This window comes from Podarcis bocagei (assembly GCF_964188305.1).
Source record: "Podarcis bocagei genome assembly, chromosome: 10".
NCBI lineage: Eukaryota > Metazoa > Chordata > Lepidosauria > Squamata > Lacertidae > Podarcis > Podarcis bocagei.
In genome coordinates, this window is record NC_138135.1 from 54,330,164 (window position 1) to 54,345,100 (window position 14,937).

The following is a 14,937-nucleotide window of genomic DNA, read 5'->3' on the forward strand; positions in this document are numbered from 1 at the left end:
TGCATACATTTAGGGAAGAGCTAGATGAGAGTTTTGATTTATGATGCGGATAGGAATAATAATGACACAGCTAATGCCAACCAGGAGATGGGATAAGACAAATTCTTATTTTGTTGCCACCACTTTGGGAGGTGACAAATTTAGAAGCAGACTATAAATTCTTAAATAAATATAATTTATTATTCAAACCCAATGACCAGGTATCTAGCAACAGTGTCAACAAACATCCCAGTAATTCAGATCACACAACAGAAAATACACAAATTTATTAGTTGTCATAATAGCCTTTTTTAAAAAAACTAACTACATGTCAAGATAGGAAACATTTCCATCTTTTAAATGGTAAATACATATTTCTATGCATGATGGATTATTGAGTACTGAAATATCAGTCTAGGTCATTCCCTTGCTAATCCTACAAATTCAATTATAAATAAATAAATGGTTTTGAAAAAAACAGCTGCCTTTTAATAGTTGTTATAAAGAGCAATATAAATGGATCTATGAATTATTCCCATCTACTAGCAAATACATAACATCACTGTGTTATAATTATCATATGTGCTATTGTCATGCAATACTATAGCAGACAATTTCATACCTATTTCATATTTCTTCCAAAGAATGCAAAGAATCCACCAGAAAGAGATATATCATGCTTTAAAATCATCAGTCAAAGCTATTTATTCTGAACCAGTTCAAACATACACATACCTTTCATGCTATTCTGTTCAGACTTTTAGCCAGTTCGAACATCATTGCAAGCCATTTTGACAGCAGATTCTCAGAGCTCACCTAGTGTCTACACTAAAAGCATAAAATACAGCAGTACAGGCACTGCTACTGAAATCATGATATGCCAATGTCATTATCCTGCATGGGTTGGTGATGAGTAGATCATTTTTCCCTATTGATTTTGCTCTACAGGACTGCCCCTCCCCATGATACAGTCATCAACAGCAAACACAGACTGACTGTAAACACATATTTTAGAAAGAAAGAGGCAGAGTGCCACACTGCAGTCACCATTCCGAAGTCTATAGCATAATAAGCCATTTTCAGAAAGTAATCCAGTCCTTCACATTCACAAACAATAGCTGTCTGAAAAACCTGACTCTGCATTCTGATACAGAGATCTGATCTGAAAGAGCGTTGCAAACCCTGCCTCGCCACAAGCCAGTATCAGCACATTCTACCTTTCTAAATTGTCATATTTTGTAGGGATATAAACATATATTACCTTATATGAAGACTTCCCTTTTGCCTTTTTGTCCATCACAAGTATCTCAAGTTTATATTTTTAAATGCACACACAAGGGTTGCACCAATAAACTTCAAGCATCCTCTCCTGCGGCAGAAAGCATATTAAAAAGAGAGAGGGAGAGAGAGGGGAGATTTCAAGCTGTGACCTCAGAGCAAAGAACAGCCGTTATCTCTCCGCCAACCTTCTGTAGAAAACAGACGAGACAGCAGGGAAACTGGCTTTCTTGATGGCTGCAACACTTTCAAATCAAGCATTCTGCACACTGTAAGCTCAAGGATTTATATCTTCTTAAACAGGCCGGTCCCACATAGCCTTGCCCTGTGCTCCTGGCAATATGAAGCATTTCACTGCAGTCACTTTCTGGAAAAAGATCATCCCATCATGTTGAGTTCTTTGCCTCTCAGCACAGAGACTAAAACAATGGGCACAATATGCATAATACGCTCACTAAAATATCCGGTGCACTTCCTGCAGGCAGCATTGCAGCCAGTAATGGGAATATATTGATCAGCTCACTAAAATAATCAAAATGAGGCACTGACTCACTGCAGCAAACAGTTGTTCCACCCAGACTCAGATGCAGATCCAGTTTTCTATCCCAACAGCATCCTTATGGAAATGAGAGGCCAACATGCATGGAATGGTATACTTATATTTTCGCCTCACCATCTGGGATCTATTACTCTCTTTCAGAGGAAAAAATGCTGATCAACTGCTTTCTGCTGCTCCCACTTTGTTTATTCCAAGTACTGACTCTAAACTACACAAGATATATGTATGATTCAATTAATGAAAGCCTCACAGTTTAACATGTTGTGTTAAGGGCTTTCCATGTTCACTATTGCTTCAGAATTACAGCTGTTAAGGGCCATGACCATAACAGAAGCAATATGCAGGCAATATAGGTGTGGCATAAATGGTATGGAATATGTATTGGTATGGTATGTTGTTAGATCCAACTTTTCTGCTGAGAGATGGACCTAAATCCCAAATTTGTTCAGTCACTGAAACAGCCACAGAATATTAACAGAAGCTATCATTTCTAACTATAGGCTAGAGAATCACCTCCTCTCCTCCATATTTCTGATCATAAAGATGGAATGCAATTCATTCAACTCACCCTTAACATAGGCCAAAGACTGTGGCCCTATAATTCCCTTGTCCAATGTCACAGCATAGCAGCCTCCAGGAATCACAAAACATAGTCACAAACATCAAACTATATTTTGTTTTCTACGTCAAACCTTTCAGGAATACTTCACGGTAATGAGTTGCCCTTTCACTGAATACTTTGAAAACCACCTTAAACTATTCCTTTCCCCATCAGACTGACAGTAACTAGTGAAAGATCAGTCGTGTTTTATCCCCCTTTTATTTCTAAATATTCCACTCCCAGCAATTCCACCTTGAAAGAGAACAGAAGATCATAGCCCTTACATATATTCATTTGGGGTAGATTATAGTTTGGGATGGGGTCATAAGAGTGTATATTCTTTGTAAAACATGGTTTGTAATGGTGTTTCATGTATTTCTGAAAAACCACCAGATCATCATCATGAGACTGATCATTATGCAGGATGATGAAGGAACTTACTTCTCTTCCAGTTCAGTTCAACTGACTACTAAAATGAGTGGTATGAAAAAGAGAACAAATATATTATTAGGAACACAGGAAGCTGTTCAGAATTGTCTACTTTCCAAGCTTTCCAAGCTTTCAGGCTGGGTTCTCTGCCAGTTTTACCTGAAGATGTTGGGGATTGAACCAATACCCTTTGGCACGCAAATCATACAACAAACTACAGCTTTAAATGATGACCAAAAGATTCATATCATTATGTCTCTAGAGCCATACATGAAATCCTCCTATATAGTGGGGTAGGACAGCTAAAAATAATGCCAATATATTTCACTTATGGCAACCAATGCACCTCTTTGGTTTCAGATAGTACATGGGTAGATGAGTCTAAAAAGTCCGAGACACAAATTTTCATGTCCCTCTAGTGGCTATGGTGGTTCATTTACCAGAAGTACGTAATGTGTTTAGTGTTAACTCTGGAAGTGCTTACTCAATTCTGACCAAACTAAGCCTCCTAGGGCACAACAAACATCAGGAGGTTTAGTTGGGTCAGAATTGAGTAAGCACTTCCAGAGTTAAGGCTAAATACATTACTTCTGGTAAATGAGCCACCATAGTTGCTATACTATCTGAAGCTAAAAGGATGCATTGGTTGCCAAATATATATATTTCAGCTCCCCTACCTGACTAGTAAGTCCAAGGAAGACAGGCAAACTAATGCCAGTGTACAGGAAGAAGCAAAGATCAGATAACCAGTGTTGAAGCAATGATTCTTCAACATCAACTTCATTGGACTGGTCATGTTGTGCTGATGCCTGATTATCGTCTTCCAAAGCAACTACGGTACTCTATTCCAAACTTAAAAATGGAAAGTGTAATGCTAGTGGTCAACAAAAGAAGTTTAAAGACTCTCTCAAGGCAAAAAAAATGTAGTATAAACACTGATAACGTCTGCAAGTGCTCCAGTTGGAGAACAGCCTTTACCAACGGTGTCATGGACTTTGAAGATGCTTGAACTCAAGACAAAAGAGAGAAACGTGCTAAGAGGAAGGCACGTTTGGCAAACCCTCACTGTGATCAACTAGTTGTTTTGGACAACAACCTGTGCTGCCTAGGACTGGTGGAAGTTGCAGCCTGAAAGATCTGGAAGGCACCTGGTTGGCAAAAGGCTGTCTTAAATTAGAAGCTATGTGTAATGTTAAGAAAAATCAATTCTGATTTTCTCCACAATATTTACTTAGAGACCCTTTTATAAATGATATCAAAAATCCTATACTCCCTAGCAGAAAATGCAGCAGGGAGGACAGTCTATCTTGATTCGGTTGAGGAGGAAGAGAAAACTACAAATTCAGTGTTCCCAAACACGAAATAAAGCTCCTGTGCATTATTAAGAGATACTACCTAAAATGGATATCACCGCAAAAGCCAATAGGTTTCCATTTTAATAATGCTTACAGATAAATTGGGACAACCACAAAATTACTGCAAAAGTAAAATATACCCAACGCAACCTTAAAAAATGAGTAAGACAGTAGCCAATTGTGTTTTAAGATTCAATATTTATGCTTTTCTTCTCTGAAATCATTTGCCTTGTTTGACAGACTCCTATTTTGACTTAAAGAGGGGGAAATGCTGCATTTGTCCACTGCTAGCTTTTTTTATTTTTTGAGTAAAGCAATTTTAGATAAATGTTACTAGAATTGCACTAAATAGTATCTAGTAAAAAAGGGGGGAAAACCCAAGCAAACAAAGTACATGAAAACTAGAATGAAGGAATGTCGCACATTCCAATAGTAGTTTTTAAAAAGATGCTCAAATCGCAATTAATCACAATCGCTCCACTTGTTGGTACAATGAGAAACAGCAACTGCTCCTTATCAACTAAATGCAGTATGACAGCAACAGCTTCCTGTCAGCTAAACACAGCATGATGTGTATAAAATATAAGAGATGTCTCAGAAAATGCAGGTCAATTAGTGAGTTGCAAATACCATAATATTGGTTTTGACACAGAATACCCATCCTTTATTATTGGAGAACCAAAATCAAAATGGGCATTTTGAAATAAACTTTTTAAAATTGAGGTTTATCTTTTTGTTTTTAAAGGGAGGTTATGGTTAAATTACGGTAAAACATTAGGAGCACGTAGCTATTTTGCATTGAAGGAAAACTTTTCCTTCTTCGCAACTTGACCCTTATTCCCTCCCCTCCTTTATTTTCTTCCCCCTGTTAATTACCGGTAGTTGGTTCCTACTATGTATAAAAGCACACTATTCTCTGTCTTCTTGAGATTGGTTGTTCCTCTTTGTCTTTTATATTTATAAATAAACAGACCTTGTAAAAATACTAACAAAATTTATCCAGTAGTCTATGCTTGCAAGGAACCTAATCAAGGAATTTGGACTGTAGAAGATCTCACATCTGCATTGTTTCTGCACAACAGCCAGATTTCAACTACATTTATGAAAGTTTACCATCCAAATTTATCTTCAGTTATTGGGGTGCTGAATCATTAGCAACCCACCTTTCTCCAGTTTTTGAGTTGGACTTCGTTCCCACTGCTATGCCTGCAGTTCACCACACTTTTTGAGATCCTATATTCGTTTGTCCCCCTACTAGCAGATTACAGATTCATATGAGTGCATTAATTATTATTTTTATTATTAAAAAATACAACGTAACAATGAATCTTAATATGGAGAGTTTGGGGTCATATGTGTTTATATAAGTATTGGTAAGGTGAAAGAGAAGACACAAATCAAAAACTGTACCAAATATGCATGAGGCAAAGTGAAGCAATTTGTCTCTGGTGGCAGACCTGACCCTCCTCCGCCCCCCCCCCATTGTTACAATGCTGCGAGCCCTGCCAGGGCTTCACCTGTGCCATCAGCACAGTGCCATTACCCTCACCACTGCGCCTGCTACACCCTTGCTATTGTGTCATGGCAACAGTTGGGCGCAGCTTCAGGCCAGGGTGCAGCTGTGATGGTTGGGTTGGTAGGAGCACAGACACAATGGCAGGGGCAGGGAGTGGGTAAGACCCATATCAGTGAAGTGGGGCAGCATTGGTGGGGGGGGGGTCACTTCCTGGCCACTTGCAAAAATAATATTAGAAACTCTACAAGTCAAATGCAGAGTAGAGCCCATCCTACAGGATCTGGTCTAGCATTCCACCCCAACACAGTTTCTTACTACAGTGGTACCTCAGGTTACAGACGCTTCAGGTTACAGATTCCGCTAACCCAGAAATAGTACCTCGGGTTAAGAACTTTGCTTCAGGATGAGAACAGAAATCGCGCGGTGGCAGTGTGGCGGCAGCGGAAGGCCCCATTAGCTAAAGTGGTACCTCAGGTTAAGAACAGTTTCAGACCTCCAGAACAAATTAAGTTCTTAACCCGAGGTACCACTGTATAGCATTTACATACCAGAGAGCCAAATTTATATATACACATTGCAAACCTGAATTGAAACTTTTCTGTTCTTATGAACATGATTCGCTGAAAGCATCATGTGATCGGTGGAGGGGAGCTAAAAAATATGCATGCTTTGAGATTTTACATGTTTAACCATCACAGAATGATAAATATAAGTACAGTATAGCCTTTCATTATCAGTGGTCAGTTAGATGAAAATACTAAAACTAAATGAACCGCAGAAAGACTACTTCAGAAAGACTTAATTTCAGATAAGCAGAATATAATTATCTGGTATACAGAGTGATATCTGGCATAAATCAGTGACATCATTACATCCTCCCTTCAAAGCAAAGAAGACCGGCGCCAAAGTAAAGGGAAATTATTGGGCTTTCGGAGACTGCAAATAGATGCGGGAGTCTGAATCCTTTTGAATGTTCAAGGGTACAAGACTACTAAATATTATGGCATGCCGGGAAAGCTGCTGCAAATAGCATCCAGAGAAATGAACCAAATTTATTTATTATTTATTTGTGAATTAACAAGGGGCTCCAGCATGTTGCCATGAGTCTGACACCAGGTTCTGATGGTATATTGATGCATAAAAACCTATGTTAATTTCCCACATTTGCCCCTCCTGTATAAGAATGGCACTCAAGCAGTAAAATCTTTGCATATACAGATAGGAAGCAGAGCTGCTAGCTTGCCTGTAGAAGTTGAAAGCAATTGTGAGACATGAAAAGGCTGTTTTCGCCCCCCCCCCCCGCCCCAATATTCTGCATAGAAACAGAATGTACCAGAAAATAGGTCTGCAGTCTTAAATTCCTAGGAGGAAGTGCAGAATATAAATATGATCGACTTAGTTTCTGCATGAGAAGAAAATGTCCAAAACATCTCTAAGACACAGTGGACCAGAACAGGCTTACCTGGACATCACTATTCTGCTTTCTTAGCAAATGTAAATCATTTGTCTCTCCTAGATTTTAGAAGCAGAATCTAGAGAAGGTTTGTAACAAGATTTCAAAACAGCAAAGTATTTCATCAAAAGATATAAGCATCACTGCTCACATCAAATATGCAGGGTTCTAAATCTCACTGGGCCCTTCCATGAGTAAATACGGCTCCCTTCTTCAGGCATTTGTCCTCTACAAGCTGGGAAAGTGACAGGGATGGTGACAGAGGGTGGAGCTTAGCATGCCAACTCCCACTCATTTTACATGAAATCAGATAGCAGAATGCTGAAACAAGGCTATAATCTATTCAGCAGGTGGCACTGAACATAATTGTATCTGAGGAGTCAGGAGTTTCCTGTTACTGTTCTTGTTGAAAATTAGTAATTACCTATCTCCCTGGCTGGTGTGTCTTCTGAGTCTTCCATGACACCTGCTGGATGTTCATCAAGAAGTCAATCAGAATACCATCTATGGAAAGTAGCAGGGATTATGCTTTCTGAACTCTCCTTTGCTGCACATCCCACTATCCAAAGCTTTCTTTATTTGTCCTCTCTTAAACAAGCAGTTTTGATCTTGTCTTCTTTCTCTTCGCACAAAAGACACATATTTCACAACCCTACGGCTGAACCCTCACTATGCTCCACAAAAGTTCTGTTGGCCTCTCTGGGATGTTTGTGCTTGGATCTGTGGTTTCTCGGGGCAATGGCACAGCTTTCCCAGTCAATAGCCATGAGCTGCCTCATTTGGAACCTGCTGCCTTATCTATCAGAAGTGGAGTTTGACAGAATTTCAACTGTACTGAAAGGACTTTTTGTTCACTCAGGCTGCTGAACGCACATTATTTTGTTTTCGTTCTCTGTTGTTCTTTGTTCTGGTGAGTTTAGTGTCCCAAGCCAAGAAATTTGCTAAGGGGGAAAGACAGCAGTGTTTCGATCTTGCTTTTATCATGTCTGTACCATCCTGTTAGGTACATGCATCTAAATTCACAATGAATGTGGAGAAAAAAGTTGTTTTGTTGACTATATTGGATTCATGGTTCCAAATATAGGTAATGATCCTGTATGAGTGCAATACATGTCCATAAACTTTCTGGAAGCCCTCTAAAAACCTACAATCAATAATCTTTCTGCAAAACTCTTGCCCTAAGACACTTAGTGCTGGAGGTCTCGCTGAGTTTTTTCATTCCTTGGCTCAGAATACGAACTTCAGCTTCTGGTAATGCTCAGTTTATGATTCTTTCCTCTCTCCCAAGGTTCTTTTCTGTCTTAGATTTTGATTCCGATGCAAGTCATAGAACAGGAGTAGAAACCCTTTCTTAGCCTAAGGACCATATTTCCTCCTGGCAAGCTTCTGGGAACCACATGCTAGTATTGGGGCAGAACCAATACTTGTTGTTTTCTGCTGCTCCAGAGAAGCGGACACGGAGCAATGGATCCAAACTACAAGAAAGAAGATTCCACCTAAACATTAGGAAGAACTTCCTGACAGTAAGAGCTGTTCGACAGTGGAATTTGCTGCCAAGGAGTGTGGTGGAGTCTCCTACTTTGGAGGTCTTTAAGCAGAGGCTTGACAACCATATGTCAGGAGTGCTCTGATGGTGTTTCCTGCTTGGCAGGGGGTTGGACTCGATGGCCCTTGTGGTCTCTTCCAACTCTATGATTCTATGATTCTATGATTCTATGATTCTAACCAGACACGAAAGAGAGAAGAGCAATAAATCTGAACTTTGCCTTTGTACAGGAGGCTAGTTTTACCACATTCACAAATTTCTCTGTCTTCCAGCCAGGAAAGCATTATCAAAATTGAAAGGACCCATTCCAGCTAGGCAAAAACCATCAAGGAGGATGCAAAGCAGGACTTGTGAGGGGTCTGACTCAGGAGGGTATGAGTGCTGGGGAGATTCCTATGGGCCAGACAGAAAGCCCTGGAGTATCAAATGTTGCCTCCAGGCCTAGGGTTCCCTATTCCTGCTATAGAATAACTATTGAGGTGGTGGGGGATAACTCAATGAAGCTGTTGCATTGACCCAGTGTGTGCCAGCTTGCTGTTCCTGTGGCATTTGTGAGACGATGAACTGTGCTGGTTGCAAGTTGATTGTTGACTGCACCAACACTAGGACTGTAAGAGGAAGGTGAAACTTTAGAAAATGTGCTTTTTCTCTGGAATCTGCAGAAAGCAAACAGAAGCCAGGAAGGCTGAGTTCTTCTCAGGTGACATGGTGAAAATAACTTATTGAAGTTTGGTACACCACGATTGAAGAGTCACGGCTGTGCTGGATAAATAAATAATGGATGTAAATGTAAGAGAGTAGAAAGTGCTCATTTAATTTTAAAGAAAACATAAAGCCATAAATAAATTTAGGCTATAAATGAAAAGGTAAGGGAGGGAGGGAGGGAGGGAGGGAGGGAGGGAGGGAGGGAGGGAGGGAAGGGATGAATGAAATTCTCGAACAGTCTGACAAAAGACTGTCATGGAAAAAACAAAACACAAATTGATTAGTGAATTCAGAGGTTGATAAATGTATGAGAAACAGTGAATTACAGTATTATAAATTTGATGCCCTAATCATCTACAGAATGACTAGACAGTTCTTCCTGCAGACTTATATAAATTAGTATTCTGTAGCAGTAATAGGCAACGAAGAGACATAGGGCTATTGGAAAAGCAAATATTTTCCCCTCAAAAAAGTATGTGCGTACCTAGGCTAACCACTCCATGGCTGGTTCTCAACATGATGGCAGACCTTGTGTGGGGTGGTGTCAGGGACTGTGCTGAGGAGGAATGGTGGGAGCCTCCCCCTCCCCCTGCTCCGGATCCTGAATCTTCCCAGGAGCAGGAGGACAGTATAGATTTGGAACAGTGGTTTGCAGAGGGGCATAGTTCGGAAGGCAGAAGCTGGGAAATACTGGATGGGGAACAGCTAGGAGAAGAAACACTGGAAGAGAGAGGGTTAACAGATTCACAGTCTTGGGACAGCATTCACCCCCCTTCTCCAAAGTCACAGAGAGCTCAGAAATTGGCAGAGCAGAAAGCACAGAGGGTACAAACTCAGCTTACAAGACGTAGAAGTGATTTAGATTAATAGGGACAGAAGGAGGTGGGATCCTTAATTAGGAGCACCGCCATTCTAGCAGGTGTGTTCTTTGTTCTATTGCTGTGATTATTAAAGTTTCTAACTGGTAAGAAGACTCCTTTTCCTTTGTTCTGCTTATCTACTGCCACGGGGGAGGAAATCGATTCCCTTAGCTTGACAGGTGGGAAGAAAGCTCAGAAGACCAGATTGTCTTTTTTGTGTGTAGACAAATCAATCTAACCACCAGTTATAAATATGGCTACAGCTAATTTTCATACATTGTTTCATGTCACCACTACTTTCCACACTGAACAACAGATGGTAGATAAAACCCATAAAACCGCTGCTACGTTGGATTCAGATGGGTGAATGTATAAACTGGGATGCATATGAGCACAGGTCCTTTCTGACCCAAAGAAAGCCAGTGCTGAAAGAGTTGTAAGGAAAACTGGTCGTCTCAAATCCACGGACAGGAACAATTGTGCAAGCACACAACCATAGAATAAGCTAATTAATACAAGGTACACTTTCAGGCTAAAGACTAAGAAGCTTATTTCTGAACACTCTCTCTACCTAAATGGCATTGATCTAAGTGATATCAAATACATTTAGCCCCAATGCATTTAAGTCATTGAGCTCTCAAATAACTTTCTATAGTATATACTCAGTCTGTAGCTGAATTTGTTCAATATCCAGATGCTGTTTGTAGACTTAACGGCTGTTGGTGGGATCCAGTGAGTTCCCAATTTCCTCCGCACCTCCCAAAGCAAACCACCTATTGTACTTATCAGCTTCAAAAAGAAATGTCCAGGTTTTAAAAATAAACTTTGCATGTAACTGTGTCCTTGGAAAAGTTATTGTCTCTCCAAATTGTTGTGAAGTTTGTTGATACTGTGTTACCAAGACATCAGTTACATTGCAGTCTGATGAAATATTGCTACAATGTAAATTAGCCTTTTGGGGGAAACATCAATAAATATGGCATGCAATAAGAAAAGGAAACATAAGGGAGATACAGTGGTGCCTCGCAAGACGAAATTAATTCGTTCCGCAAGTCTCTTCGTCTTGCGGTTTTTTCGTCTTGCGATGCACGGTTTCCCATAGGAATGCATTGAAAATCAATTAATGCGTTCCTAGGGAAACCGCCTTCAGACCAGGTCCGGGGACAGTCTGTCCCCGGACCTCTTCTGAAGGCTGGGGGGGGGGGACAAGGGCTTTTCTTCTCACCCCCAGCATTTTAAAAAACCCTGGGACAGCGAAGGACTTCTCCGCTGTCCGGGCGAACTTAAAATGCTGGCGGGCGGCATTTTAAAATCGCCCCGGACAGCGGAGGACTTCTCCGCTGTCCGGGGCGATTTAAAAGCCCCTGGGAAGGCAGGCAGGGGGGGACAAAGACTTTCGCCCCCCGCCCGCCTTCAGAAGGTGTTCCCACCCCCCGCCCGGCTTCGCAGCAGCGCTACGAAGCCCGGCGGCTGGGGCAGGTGCTCCCGCCCCCCCACCCCGCTTCGGAGCAGCGTTCCGAAGCGGGGTGGCTGGGGCAGGTGTTCCCACTCCCCCCCCCCGCCCGGCTTCGCAGCAGCGCTACGAAGCCCGGTGGCTGGGGCAGGTGCTCCCGCCCCCCCACCCCGCTTCGGAGCAGCGTTCCGAAGCGGGGTGGCTGGGGCAGGTGTTCCCACCCCCCGCCCGGCTTCGGAGCACGGGGAGATCGCTTCTCCCCACTGCCCCTTGCTTCAAAAGAGGTCCGGGGGCAGCGGGAGCGCTTCCCGGGGAGATTTTAAAATGCTGGGGGTCGGGAGCGAAGCGTTCGCTGCCGACCCCCAGCATTTTAAAATCTCCCCCTGTCCCGGGGAGATTTTAAAATGCTGGGGGTCGGCAGCGAACACTTCGCTCCCGACCCCCAGCATTTTAAAATCTCCCCGGGACAGGGGGAGATTTTAAAATGCTGGGGGTCAGCAGCGAACGCTTCGCTCCCGCCCGCCAGCATTTTAAAATCACCCGGGGCAGGCGGGGGGAAGGCAGGCGGGGGGGGAGCAAAGACTTTTGCCCTTCGCCGGCCTTCAGAAGAGGTCCTCTTCTGAAGGCCGGCTGTGGGCGAAAGTCTTTGCTCCCGACCGCCAGCATTTCCCTATGGGCTTTTGTCTTGCGATGCAAGCCCATAGGGAAATTCGTCTTGCGAAGCGCCTCCAAAACAGAAAACCCTTTCATCTTGCGGGTTTTCCGTCTTGCGAGGCATTCGTCTTGCGGGGTACCACTGTATAGTCAACCGTTTGACCACACCTGGTATGCAGCAACATCTCCCTTAGTGCTTGGAAGGATGATACATATCTTTAAATTGATGCAGGGATCACTGCAACGTAGATATACGGCTCAGAGTGACTAAGAGATGACATTATGAACAAGTTATGCAAGAATTGCTGCAAAGCTTTGTCCAGTAGATGTGTCTTGCCTTGTAAAATTAGAGAGAAGTATCTATGTCAATATGTGCCAGCATGAACAGAGAGACTTGCATTACTTTAAAGACTTCACTATTAGTCTCTAAAGTGTCACAATATTCTTTGTTGTTTTGTAATTAACCAAGCACTGGCCCTATGAAAGCCTTCATGTTAATGCAGATGCATTAAAAAAAATCAACTGTTAGCTCACACACATAGCTCTTAGATCATGATTAAAAACAGAATGCAATTAAACATTTGCTTAACTACTTGAATCCTGGCTGTTTTGTGGTTTGGTAAATTAAGATATCACTGCAGGGAATGCACCAGCTCATGATGTTTTTCTAAAAGCATGTGTAAGTGGTTGGCTGGATTGTAGCCTAAATATTTAGTTCCTTGGAACACTCAAAACTTTTACAAGATAGCTCATATTATTGAGCTTTTGGTCATAGCTCTCATCAAAAGAACAACTTTATTAATGAATTTATTTCTATTTATAATGTCATGAAGAAAGATTAAACAAAAACTCAAAGGAAACAGTCAAGGCGAACAGCAATTCTCAGAGATTTCATCATTCATTTCAATAGAGGGACGAGATCCATCCATGCTGATATGGATCAGGTTCTTTCCTTAAAGTAAATGGGAAGGGTTTTCCAAGCAGTGCAATAATGTGGAAGATTTGGAAATATCACACATCACAAGAAAACAAAGGGTGTGTAATGCAAATTTGGAATACAGCGGATTAAGAATAGCATACAAAGATGTCTCACACATCTATGAGTTAGATGAGTAGAGTGCATTCATGTTTGCAATTTATGAGCTTGAACCTTATGAGCTTTAAATTTATGGGATTAACCTCAAATATAACCTGTTTTTACTTTTTTAAAAGTTACATCTACTATCATGGTTATATGAAAACTTCCACATATTCCTACAATACATGTTCCCACATATGTCATGGAGTCAATTTTTATTGCTTTCGTTTTTAATTTTGCCACAACTCTTTGGGCTAATTCTCTAGGAAAGGCTACTAGTAAACTTTAGAATAAAGTAAAATCAAGTAGCCAGTAAGGAGGACTTGCCTATGTATTTTTGGAAATACATAGTATGCCAGACAGAATATGTCTGAAATTGAACCAACAGTGGTAGCGCGAATACTTCCATAGTCTATTTCACCTAAACTCATTCTTCTTCATTAGTTCCACACAATTATGAAATTAGAGTATCATAAAAATATGAATGCTAATCTACTAAATTCTAATATATTAGACTCATTGAAATTAATCAACATAACTAAGTTAGGTTTGTTGATTTCACTGGGTATGCTCTGCATAAAACTCAGCTGAATACCAATCACCATGCTTATACTCTAGCTAAGGTTAGCTGTAAATACATCACACCAATAAGACTTAGTCACAGCTACCTTTAGCAGGAAACTAACTACATATTTAATGTTTGAAATTGTGACTAATGAATATTTTTTCAAACTTTTTCTCTTCTATTTAAACTGTGCTTTTCAAAGATCCAGATGAAGATCTACCGTATGTACTCGCATTCCTACACTGTGTTAATAAACTGCATTGTAATTTGTATTACATTGGTGCAAGTGAACAGTCATCCATGAATATTCATGTAGACAGATACACATAAACTGCAACAGATTACAACTTTTACAGATGCAATTTTACATTCTACATGTCATTTTTACAAGCATTTAATTTATTCACATCTTAAGCAATATTCAAGTTTCCCTTATAGCATCCAAGTCATGTTTACTCAAAAGTACACCCCCACTGAGTTCAATATGACCTGTTCTCTATTAAAGGTCTATAGCCATAAGCAAATATTTGTATTCCGTTTATGACCCAAATACTGTTATGGATATATTGACATTTCCACACAATGAATCACAGGAACATAAAAACTGCCTTAAATTACCCAAATCAGTGCTAGCTACAAATAAACACCATGTGGGATGCACAAGAGAGACAGAACTCTATAGCTGAATCTGCCATCAAGCTACAAATCAGTGTGTGTCGGTAGAGTATGAGTACAACTCACATAGAGAAAATCTGCCTCAAAAGCAATTATCAGTAGATCCATCCTTAATTTATACATGTGTTGGCTTCCAACTCCTGATATATGGAATTCCTAACATATGTTTGCTCATAATTCAAAGTCTCAACTCCATTATGACCATGATTGACTAACCAAGCTATGTTTGAA

General features: G+C 40.9%; 1 protein-coding gene across 3 annotated transcripts in view; it reads right to left on the reverse strand.

Moving 5' to 3' along the window:
- CNTN1 (contactin 1) overlaps positions 1–14,937 on the reverse strand; it is a 154,661-nt gene that overhangs the window by 82,598 nt on the left and 57,126 nt on the right. Inside the window, exon 1 of one of the 3 annotated variants that reach the window (XM_081211506.1) lies at positions 1,241–1,257. The exons of the other annotated variants lie outside the window; for them this stretch is intronic. The gene's annotated coding sequence lies outside the window, so the exon portion shown is untranslated. Of the gene's footprint in view, positions 1–1,240; positions 1,258–14,937 lie in introns of those variants that run through there. 3 annotated transcript variants of the gene reach the window in all.